The sequence below is a fragment of the Pongo pygmaeus genome, chromosome 19 (genome assembly GCF_028885625.2).
Source record: "Pongo pygmaeus isolate AG05252 chromosome 19, NHGRI_mPonPyg2-v2.0_pri, whole genome shotgun sequence".
NCBI lineage: Eukaryota > Metazoa > Chordata > Mammalia > Primates > Hominidae > Pongo > Pongo pygmaeus.
In genome coordinates, this window is record NC_072392.2 from 82,535,551 (window position 1) to 82,547,752 (window position 12,202).

The following is a 12,202-nucleotide window of genomic DNA, read 5'->3' on the forward strand; positions in this document are numbered from 1 at the left end:
AAGATGGTTGGGAGACATGCTAGTAAGGGAGGAGGTCACCTACTAAGACACTCAACAGAATAAGTCATGCCAAGAACTGAGTGTAGAAGGGCACTGGACCCAGATGAAACAACAGCTGAAAGTTTGAAATCCTCAAGCAGGAAGAAGATTTGATGCCTCAAGCAGGGGGAAGCCAGGCTAGTTCTCTGACCCGTGAGACAGTGCATAAATATCTTAATGGCAGACACACTCCTGCTCATCACCAGGCCCAGTCATAATCCCAGAAGAATGCCCTGCTACTCTGGTGCCTCATTCCAATGCCAGCAAGCCCTGCCTACCCTCCTGGCAACATTCCTCTCCCCTTCCTAGTATCCCAGACACCTGTCTGACCCAGAAGTCACTGCCCTCAGACTTGGAGGTCAGTCCCGTCACACCTAGATCTTGCAGGTCTAGACACCTGCCTGACCCAGAAGTCATTGTCCTCAGACTTGGAGGTCAGCCCTCGCCCACTAGATCTTGCAGGTCAGCTGCCTCCCACACAGATCTAGGGCTCTTGGAATGGCCTCCACCCAATAACCCTGTTTGTGCTGTGATTTCTGATGGATGTTGTGTTGCCAGGGACAACTCTGCACAAGGATTGATCAGCCTCATGAGAATGCAGTCTCTGGGCTGCAGGCATTACTGCCTGGGATCACCACTTGCTTCTATTGCCCTTCCCAAAGGAAAAAGAATTCATGTCCCAACAGGAGACGTTTCCAGTTGTGGTTATCTGGAAATGTGCAACAAAGGCAGTTACCAATGGAGACACAGCCTGAAGCTCTCCTTGGCCACATCTTCAGCCCCCTGCCTCAGGGAGACAGAGAGAGAAAGGGTAGGGGCCCTGGAGCTGCCCCTTGCAAAGGTCCTTGGAAGCTGGCAGTGTGCCTCTCAGAGTCCCCACCAACCTTCTTTCCCTACCAAGTTCCACATAAGTGTTAAATTAATTAATGCATTACCAGATCTCAAACTAGAAGCCAGTAAGATCCAGCATGAACACTTAGAAGGATCCCTTCTTTTTGAAATGTGAGGAATTTGGATGCATTGAAAAATAAATGAATATATCATAACACAATAATGTTTCCTACCTTTTTTTTTTTTTTTTTTTTTTGAGATAGAGTCAGCCTCTGTCATGTTGCCCAGGCTGGAGTGCAGTGGCGTGATCTTGGCTCACTGCAACCCCTGCTCAGGAGGAGAGCCCAAGAGTTTGAGACCATGTTGTCCAGGCTGGTCTCAAACTCCTGGGTTCAGGCAATTCTCCTGTCTCAGCCTCCCCGAGTAGCTGGGACTACAGGCACGCGCCACCACACCCAGCTAATTTTTTTTATTTTTTTTATTTTTAGTAGATACAAGGTTTCACCGTGTTGGCCAGGCTGGTCTTGAACTCTTGAGCTCAGGTGATCTGCCCACCTCAGCCTTGGCCTCCCAAAGTCCTGGGATTACAGGTGTGAGCCACTGCGCCTGGCCTGTTTCCTACCTATTAAGAGGTTACTATGTGCCAGGTACTATGCCAAGTCCCTGGAACATAGTAGTTCACTGAAACCTTACAGTAACTCTTTAGGGTAGATATGACCATTATTTTCTCCTTTTTATGGATGCAGAAACTGAAGTTCACAGATTAGTGATGTGTCCAAGATAGCAGGGCTAGTTGAAGGAAGAGCCAGCATTCATGACCGTAACCACCAGGCTTTTTTGAGATGGGGTCTTGCCATGTTGCCAGGGCTGGTCTCAAACACCTGGGCTCAAGCGATCCTCCTGCCTCAACCTCCCAAACTGCTGAGATTATAGGCGTGAGCCACTGTGCCTGGCCCAAATCATGCTTAAAAGAGTGATTTTAGAGCTTGGCATCTGTGACTCATTGTAGTGACCTCTGAAAAAGGTTAGAGATTGTGATACTAAATTCAGATATCAAGCAAGATTCCTTACTTTGTCCCCCAGATAGCTACTCTATATGTATAGCATGTACAAAGTGATCTAAATTTTTTCACCTAGAGTAGGATCTTAAATCACAGAAATGCAAGCCCAAGCTAATACTCTGCCCACTTTCTCTACCCCCACCCCCTCAACCCTCATGCCAGGCTCTCTTGAAACCCAGGTTTCAACTGTCAGGTTAAGCCCACATAGGTTCTGATATACTTGAAAGATTCCTAATTATTGCATTTCAAGATAATCCCTATTTTCTCACCAATTTCTAAACAAATCAAAAAATGCTCTAAGATTTTTCTTTTGTTTGGAAACAGGGTCTTTCTCTGTTGCCCAGGCTGGAGTGCACTGGCACACTCATGGCTCACTGCAGCCTTGACTTCCTGGGTTCCAGTGCTCCTCCCACCTCAGCCTCCTGAGTAGCTGGGACTACAGGCACGCGCCACCATGCCTGGCTAATTTTTTTCTACTTTTTGTAGAGATGAGGTCTTGCTGTGTTGTCCCAGGCTGGTCATGAACCCCCGGGCTCAAACAATCCTCCTGCCTCGGTATCCCAAAGTGCTGGGATTAGGCATGAGCCATTATGCCCAGCCTAAGATTTTTAATTCTGTTTTTGACATTGCACTCTTGGAGACAGAAATGGTTAAGTACAGAAAACCAAAAAGTTGATCCACTTGTACATCTAACAAAGATTAGGGATCATTATGCCACAAGCCACACCATTAATGAGCAATCACTGTGCACTCAGTACCAGGTGGTGGGCTGAGTACTGGGGATAGAGATGAAGGCACTTGTAGATGCTAGATCTAGTAGAGAAACTGACACGTTGATAGACCATTATAGGCTTCCTTAGAGGGAAGCCCAGGAGCCATGGGGACACAGAGTAGGCACTTAGAACCTCTGGGGAACCCAGTAATGTTTTTAGGGGTGGCCAGATGAAGGTCATTATGAAGAGAAGCCAGAAAGTTTACAAAAACCCAAGTAAGAGTCGCCAAACCCAAGGGAGAAGAGATTGAAAGAGAGAGCAGTCAACAGCAACAGATGCCGCAGAAGGGTCAAATTAGAAGAGGCCTGAAAGTATGCTTTGGGATTTTGAAATTAGAAGATTAGGGTCATTGACACATGCAGCATAGATGCGGCTGGAAATGTAGAGGCTCCCTAGAGCTGGGCTGAGGAGAAGAGCTAAGAAAAAACAAGAATCGGCCAGGTGCAGTGGCTCACGCCTGTAACCCCAACACTTTGGGAGGCCGAGGTCGGTGGATCACTTGAGGTCAAGAGTTCGAGACCAGCATGGCCAACATGGTGAAACCCTGTCTCTACTAAAAATACAAAAATTAGCCAGATGTGGTGGTGCATGCCTGTAATCCCAGCTACTTGGGGGGCTGAAGCAGGAGAATTGCTTGAACCCAGGAGATGGAGATTGCAGTGAGCTGAGATCACACCACTGCACTCCAGCCTGGGTAATAGAGTGAGATTCCATCTCAAAAAAAAAAAAGAAGAAGAGGAACGAAGAGACTGTGCAGTGGAGGATTGATGGGATAGGGTCCAAGGAGGCCCAAGGGGACAAGAGAGTGGCCCTGGGTCAGAGTAGGAAGCAAAGTCATCTCTCAAGAATGAGTGGGAAGGGGATGACAAAGGGCTTTGAGGGGAACCGTGAGGGTCTGGAAAAGCCACCAAGAGGAATGAAAGTGGGAGCTGCCCGATGGAGAGGGAGGATTCTGGGAGACCAATGTGTTTGTGGTGGTACCGGGTCTACAGAGTTGGATGGATGGCTCTCTGGGGCTTGGCCACAGAAGCCAGGTATGGAGAATCCAGGGTTAGGGATGGACAGACAGGAGAAACACCAAACAGTTGGGGACACTGACAACAGGGTGGTTGAAGTCATAAGTCACGGGTTCCATGCGGGATAGGAAATCCAAGGGAGAGGGGATAGACGGGAGGAAATATGTGGTGGCAGGAAAGGTGAGAGGAAGCCGACTTTGTTTGTTGGTGAACCATTCCGAGTGATGACAAGGTCAGGTGCAGCCACAGAATTGGAGTTTCTAAAGATGCTCAACTCCTGGGTTTTCTCTTCCCCTGGATCTTTTATGGGAAATAATCAATCTGAGGACTGGGCAAGCCTCCAACACTTTCTTTTCACTCTGCACCAGCACTGGGACGGCTCTCCAAGATCGGGGGCAGGGGGAGAGCCTCATTCGTGACTGGTTTTCCTTCTAAAATGAAAACCTGTTTATAATCAGGACTCCCACCACCTTTGAGATACGAGCATTTGTGGGAAGGGCTCCTTGAGGGACGTCATCAGGGGCTTTAGAGATGTCTCAAGTGGTGGATGCACTCACAAGAATAATTCCCTGCCATAATGGGGCAGCAGACAGTGGTGATGCCCATTATTTACTTTGCCAGTTAGCATGTGAGGCCTGAGGTTATTAAATATAAATGGCTCAAAGCTCTGTCATTCCAAGGCCCGCTGGGGAATGGTGGCTTCTAACTGATGTGGAGCAGCGCCGGGGTGGAATTTCTAAGGAGAAAGACTGACATTTTCCTCCCTTTCTGCCCTGATTCTGCGCCTTGCCTCTCAGGGACTTCCCAACACTCTGCACAGAGAAGGAATATGCCTTTCAGGAGATACTCCCTTGCTCTCTTGATGACCTTGATATTGCCTGCCATCTTTGTTGCCTTCCAACCACAAGGTCCCCTGCTCATGACTACCATCCTCCTGCCTCCACTCCAGCATGGGAAATCCAATCTTGAGCTTTCCTGGAATCACCCCCGAACACAATTCTAACTCCAGGAACAGAAAGTCAGCAGCACAGCCAATGGATGACAGCCCCAGCCCTGCAGCTGGGGCACCTCTCAGCCCCACCAGAACACACCACCCCTTAAATAGCAGAAGTGGAAGGGCTCAACCGGCCATGTAACGACATATACATCCACCCAAACACAGGGGAAGGTTGGGTGTTTTTTGGTTCGTAACCTTGAAAAGGTGATTTATACACCCAGATATAGAGTACCTAGGAATAAGTGGGAGATGCCGGCTCCCTCCAAGGTTGTTCAACAGAATTGTGAGTGGAAATGGTGGAATTGCTAGCTTTCATTGTTTCCATATGGTTACTTAGCACCCATTTTCTGATTTAGAAGCAAAGATATTTGGGTGAGAGTTTAGGCAAGGAAAATGTTTGGATCTGTGAGAGTTGCCCAGAAAACAGAGCTTGAGACAAAAGCTTGTGTGTGAATACACTAAAGGTGGGTGTGAGCCCAGGGAGCATAATTGACGATCCGGGAACTGATGCAGGGAGGGAGGCAGAAGCACTTGAGTGTGTGTCACTGGGGTGGCCACATTCCTGGCTGCTTGATTTGGAGGGGACTGTCTGAGGACTGTAAGAAGTGTCTCAGGACCCGCCCCTGGGGTAAAGGGGAGGGCACTTACCCACTGGCCCCTTCCCCATAGGTAAAAGTCTCTGCACACCTGCCTGAGCCGAGCTTCCAGAATGCACTGGCTTGGCACTGAATGGGTTCCAGTGCTTTCTAAGCTGCAGTGTCAGAAGAGATGCCCTGGGCTGGGGTTGAGAGATGGCAGCTGTAGGCCTGAGGCAAGGTACTGTCAGTTTATACCTGCCGGAGCTGCTGGGAACTTCCAGTTCTCACTGCCACAGCAGTGGCTGGAAGGATCTCAGAGGGTGTTTAAGAGGTGTGTGGTACAGACTATTTTCAAAAAGAGGGATAAATTTGGAGCCAAAAAAGATATCTTAAGTTAGGATGGAGGGATATAAGATATCAAATGTCTTTTAATGTTACAGTATTCTTTTAGGGAGGCAGCATTAGGCTAGTGGCTTTGAGGTCTTTTCAAACTGGGCTCAGATTTCGACCTGGGTTCAGGGTCCACTTCTATTGTTTCTGAGTTGTGTGACCTTGGAGAAGTTATTGAACTCCCCTGAGCCCCTCATCTAGAAATTGCCGATGTCCACATCCTACGTTTTTGTAAAGATTGTGTATGTAAATTGCTTAGTACAGCATCTTTACATAGTAGTTGCCCAATTAATGGAAGCTGATGTTTTTTACTATAGAGAAAATTACTGACCATGGAATGTAAGGCATGCAGGAAGACAATGGGGTGATGTGCTAAAGCCTCAAAAATCAAAAATAGAAGTGAAAGAAGATATCATATGGTTGCAGGAAACCAAAAAGACTTCTAAATGTTCCGAACAACCAAGCAGCTTCTATCTACAATGACTACGTATCCTGGCATTTCCAAGACAGCATCCATTTGAAATATTCTCTCTGGTTGTCCTAGTACATAAACTCATATTTGAGAGGCAGTCACCTCGATCTTGAACCAGAAAACAGCATTATAGGTCTATTCCACCCAGGAGGGAAAACATTGGCCCCTAGTTTTCTTTCTCCACCCACTCCTGGAGTGTCAGAAACATAACCCTTCTTTTCTGAGATTCTTCCTCCAACACCTCGCCTGAAGGGGCAGTTTTGTTTGCAGAAGTGAGTTAATTAACAGCCATAGGCCTTTCAGAAGAACCAGAAACTTGCAGTGCAATGGATACCCCACAGCAGAGGAGGAACCAAAATCCACAGGTGGAGAACCCCCCACCTTTAAGCTCTGCCCCAACCCTGCAGCCCTCTCCTGCTGAGCCTGTGGGATCCACCGCAGCAAGAATTGGTTTGGGTTTTTCTGTTATGAACATGATAGAAGCTCATTTAGAATATTTTTAAAACAAACAAACATAGAAAAATAGAAGAAGGAAGAAAAGACTCATTTTCTTTTATTTTTTTTGAGACAGAGTCTGGCTCTGTCACCCAGGCTGGAGTGCAGTGGCGCGATCTCGGCTCACTGCAACTTCTGCCTCCCAGGCTCAAGCAATTCCCGCCTTAGCCTCCCGAGTAGCTGGGATCACACAGATGCGCACCACCACGCAAGATTATAGACACATCCATTCTCTGCTGCTAGTTTTCTGTGTGGTCCTCTAGACTGGGAGCTCTGTGGACAATGAGCCCCTTCTGACTGGTCCTCTGTTACATCCTGACAGTTGAGCTCTGATTGGTTAAAGATGGCCACTTAGTCGTGACTGTTCCCCCATCCACAGATATAGCTTATTTCTCCATACCTTGGAATCTTGGGCTGGCCTTGTGAGGTAGCCAACTTCCAGAATGGCCCCCACGATTCTCACTTCCTGGTCATTCGTGCTCTTTGATAATCTCTCCTTCCACCATGAGTCAGGGGTCACAATAGATACAGTATGGTGGAAATGACAATGTATGACTTCTCAGGCTAGCTTATGAAGGGCATTTGGGTTGCTGCCTTGGTCTCCTGGATTACTTGTTTGGGGAAAAGTACCCATCAGGTTGTGAAGATACTCAGGCAGCCTGTGGAGAGGTTGATGTGCAGAAAAACTGAGACTACCCACCAACAACAAGCACCAATTTGTCAATTATATGAGTAAGCCACCTTGGAAATGGATCCTCCAGCCCCAGTCAAGCCTTCAGATGAGTGCAACCTTGGCCAACATTTTCACTGCAATCTCATGGACACTCCCAACCTGAACTGCCCAGAAAAACTGCTCCATAATTCCTGACCCACAGAAACTGTGAGAGATAAATGTTTATCATCATTTTAAACTGCTACATTTTGGGATTATTATGCAACTATAAATAAAACACCCCATGACTGGCTTTGTCCAATAGAATGCAGCAGCTGTGATATTCTGGAACTTCTAAACTCAGGCCTTAGGAGAACTGAAGCTTTCACTTCTTGATTTTAGGAATCCAGGCACCATGCTGTAAGAAGCCCAGGCCACATGGAGAAACCACATAGAAGAGAACTGAGGCACTCCAGGTGAAAGCCCCACTGAACCTCACAGCCAACAGTCAGCACTGATTGCCATATCTGTGCATGGACCATCTTGGAGGTTCCAGCCATGTCATGTCCTAGACACCTGCAGCCTTAGCTATCACCACAGAGAGCAAAACACACCATTGAGCTCAGTCAATCCACAGAAATGTGACATAATAAAATGGCAGTTGTTTTCAGCCCGTTTTGGGGTGATGTGTTGTACTGCAATATTTAACCATAAGCTGGCTCAGCTTCTGGCATCTAATTGACTCTTGAAAAATACCTGGTGGGCCAAGCACGGTGGCTCACGCCTGTAATCCTAGCACTTTGGGAGGCCAAGGTGGGCAGATTGCCTGAGCTCAGGAGTTCGAGACCAGCCTGGGCAGCATGGTGAAACCCCGTCTCCACTAAAATACAAAAGATTAGCCAGGTGTGGTGGCATGTGCCTGTAATCCCAGCTACTTGGGAGGCCGAGGCAGGAGAATTGCTTGAATCCGGGAGGTGGAGGTTGCAGTGAGCCGAGATTGCTCCACTGTACACTCCAGCCCAGGCGACAGAGTGAGACTCTGTCTCCAAAAAAAGAAAAGAAGAGAAAAATATCTGGTGAACACATGGGTGTCCCTTGTTGAGTCTCAGCTTCCTCTTCTGTAACATCGCAGAGGTTAGGCTATTCCATGCCTCACATTCTACTAGTCTCCACCTCTCTGTGGTGTTATGTCTCCCAGCCCAGCTGCCTGCTGCAGGGTCACACTTTATTCTTGCAGGAACTCCAGCATCTGTGGCGTCTCTGTCCTCCACCGCATGCTAGTTCCTCCGCCCTTCTTTCTGAGGCACTCACACACCCTAGGTACCCGCTTCCTCCTGAAGCTCTCCTGGCGTTTTGATCATGCGGCTGTGAGGTTTGGCAGGAGGAGAGCAATACAGGCCCTCTGCCTTTTGGGTTACACCTGCTCAGTTCAGCCAGAGGACGCTAGAAATGTTCCCAAAAGGGCCCTGTGACACACAGGTGACAAGAGGAACAAATGCAGACTGTCTGCCATCTACCCTTCCTCAAGGCCAAGTCCTGGAGACGTCTTTTTGCTAGAACACGATTGGCTTCCTTCACAGTGTCCAGAGCCCAGGCTACATTTCCTAGAGCAGAGATGAGAACCCTGCTTCTGAGAACAAATGCTCAGCCTCGGGTTTATTAGGTTCCCTTATTTGCCACAGAAACACCAGGATCGGCCGGGCCCGGTGGCTCACACCTATAATCCCAGCATTTTGGGAGGCCAAGATGGGTGGATCACTTGAGGCGAGGAGTTTGAGACCAGCCTGGGCAACATGGCGAAACCCTGTCTCTACTAAAAATACAAAAATTAGCCGGGCGCGGTGCTGGGCGCCTGTAATCCCAGTTACTCGGGAGGCTGAGGCAGGAGAATTACTTGAACCCAGGAGGTGGAGGTTGCAGTGAGCCAAGATCGTGCCACCGCACTCCAGCCTAGGCGACAGAGCGAGACTCAGCCTCAAAAAAAAAAAAGAAACATCATGATCACTTTTACTAGTGGTGCCTACGGCCATCTGGGGGCAGGGAGTAGATCTCTGTCATTCCCATTAAGACAATAAATAAGTAAAAAGGAAACTGAGGGTCCAGGAGCGGTGGCTCACGACTGTAATCCCAGCACTTTGGGAGGCCGAGGCAGGCATATCACGAGGTCAGGAGTTCGAGACCAGCCTGGCCAACATGGTGAAAACCGTCTCTACTAAAAATACAAAAATTAGCCGGGTGTGGTGGCGGGCGCCTTTAATCCCAGCTACTCAGGAGGCTGAAAAAGAAGAATCGCTTGAACCTGGGAGGCAGTGGTTGCAGTGAGCTGAGATCACGCCACTGTGTACTCCAGCTTGGGCAACAGAGCGAGACTCCATCTCAAAAAAAAAAAAAAGAAAGAAAGGGAAACTGAGGCCTGGAGAAGCCAAGTCTCTGGCCTAAGGTCACAAAACAAACCAAGCTTACTGGCAGAATTGGAATTGCCTTCTTTCTATATCCAATCACCCACTCCACCCTCCTACACCCACCTGGCCTGCCATGTCACTCTGAGCCATCACGGTGTGACCCACTCAAATCATTATTCAGAAGACCAGGTGGCCCTTCCTGACTATAAGTCATCCCCAAAGCATCATTGTCACCATTATAATCAGTAAGGCCCCATTAAACTAAGACGGTACCTGTCCCAGACTTTAGGAAGCCACCTGGTTTCCAGAGGCTGGGAGGGACTATGACATAATTCATCTATCCAGAAGAAAATACTGATTGAATGCCTGCTGGGTTCTGGGGTGCCCTACAAGGTGCTAGTGAACAAAACCCAGGCCCTGCTCACGAGGAGCTTGCAGTCTAGTGGGAAATTCAGAAGCCCTGCCTCTGCCTGTGTGCACATTATGATGGTGAATGTCACGTACCCTGGCCCAGCCCATGAGATGTTTTCATATATTGCAGAGCAGAGAAGAGAACAGCAACCTTCCCCTTACACCCCAGACTTGCCCAACTGCCTGCTGGGTCTCGTCTGTTGGATGCTAATAATCATCTCAAATCATCCCACGTCAAAATACATCAAACAGAGCTAGCTCTTAGGCTCTGCCCACCCGCTCTTCATCAATGGCACCCACCTACCCACTCATTCAAGTCAAGAACAATGAGTTGTCTCAGTTTCATCCTTGTCCTCAATTTCATCCTTGTCCTCAATTTCATCCTCTCCTGGTCACATCCAATCCATGAGCAAGTCCTGGGTTGAGCATGTCCAAACTCTGTCCCAAATCCAACCCCACAGCCATCATCCTTTCTCACCTCATGCCTCTGCTGTTACTCAACGATTCCACTTCAAAACGATCATCACAAATCTCAAATGGGCACTGGGCCCTGGTTGGCAAGCCTATATTACCTGGGTGAGTTCACTCTCCCACTCTCAGACCTCTGTGACAACTCTTTTCACAGAAGGCCTAACCTCTCTAGCTTCCTGAGACTTTACTATTGCAACCATTTCCCCCTTTCTCCTGCATAATCAATTTCCTCTTGTCTACCAGACAAGAATACCAATTAACGTACAAACATGTTCTCCTATCTCCCTTCTGAAAAATTCCCTTCCTCTTGCCCATCAGCCCTCTCGCTGCTACTCCATTCCCAGCTGTCCTTTACAGCAAAACTTTTCCAAAGATTTCTCTTCCTCTCCTATCATCCTCTTTCACCTGCTCCAAAGTGGCTTCTGATAAGTGGCTTCTGCCTCTACTGCTCCTCCAAAACTGCTCTTGTCACACCACTGATGATCTCCACTCTGCCAAGTGCAGAGGTCACGTCTGGGTCTCTGTCTTACTTGGCCCTTATACAATTCTTTTCAAAACATCCATTGAGACTGGGCACAGTGGCTCACCTCTATAATCCCAGCACTTTGGGAAGCCCAGGCAGGTGGATCACCTGAGGTCAGGAGTTCGAGACCAGCCTGGCCAACATGGTGAAACCTTGTCTCTGCTAAAAATACAAAAATTAGCCGGGCGTGGTGGCGCATACCTGCAATTCCAGCTAATGGAGATGCTGAGGCAGGAGAATCACTTGAACCCCGGAGGTGGAGGTTGCAGTGAGCTGAGATCACGCCACTGCACTCCAACCTGGGCAAGAGTGAGACTCCATCTAAACAAACAAAACAAAACAAAACAAAATTGAGATCAAAACATCCATTGGCCACCTCTCAATCTATCCAAGCCGGATTCACTTAGAACGAGCTCTTCTGTTCTCTCCAGGCCATAGTAGGATGGAGAGATGTCAAGTCTCAGCACTCGGGTCACACATTTGTGGTGGTCCAGCAGATCAGACTTAAGAAAGGATGTCAATCCGTCCACTGGTGCTGGAAAATACGAGGGTAGAATGTTGGCCAGGGCAGGCCATGAGATGTCCACTAGGATCACCAGACAATGTCCCTGTGAACTTGTTCTCTTTATCTTTTACACAGGGCTGGAAATAGAAAATGTGAAACATTGATACAGTCCAGGCACAGTGGCTCATGCCTGTAATCCCAGCACTTTGGGAGGCCAAGGCAAGAGGATTACTTGAGCCCAGGAGTTTGAGACCAGCCTGGGCAACACAGTAAGACCTCATTTCTACAAAATAAAAAAATAACAAAATTAGCCAGGCATGGTGGCATGTGCCTGTAATTCTAGCTACTCCAGAGGCTAAAGCAGGGGGATCATTTGATCCTGAAAGACAAGGCTGCAATGTGCCATGATTGTGCCACTGTACTCCAGCTTGGGTGACAAACAGAGTAAGATCCTGTCAATCAATCAATCTAAATTAAAAAATAAATAAATAAATAAATAAAATGTTGATACAGGGAGTGACAGGATCACTGGTGTTTCTTTTTCCCTTCTCAATTTCTATGATTGCTGTTCAAATGGTGTTTAGGG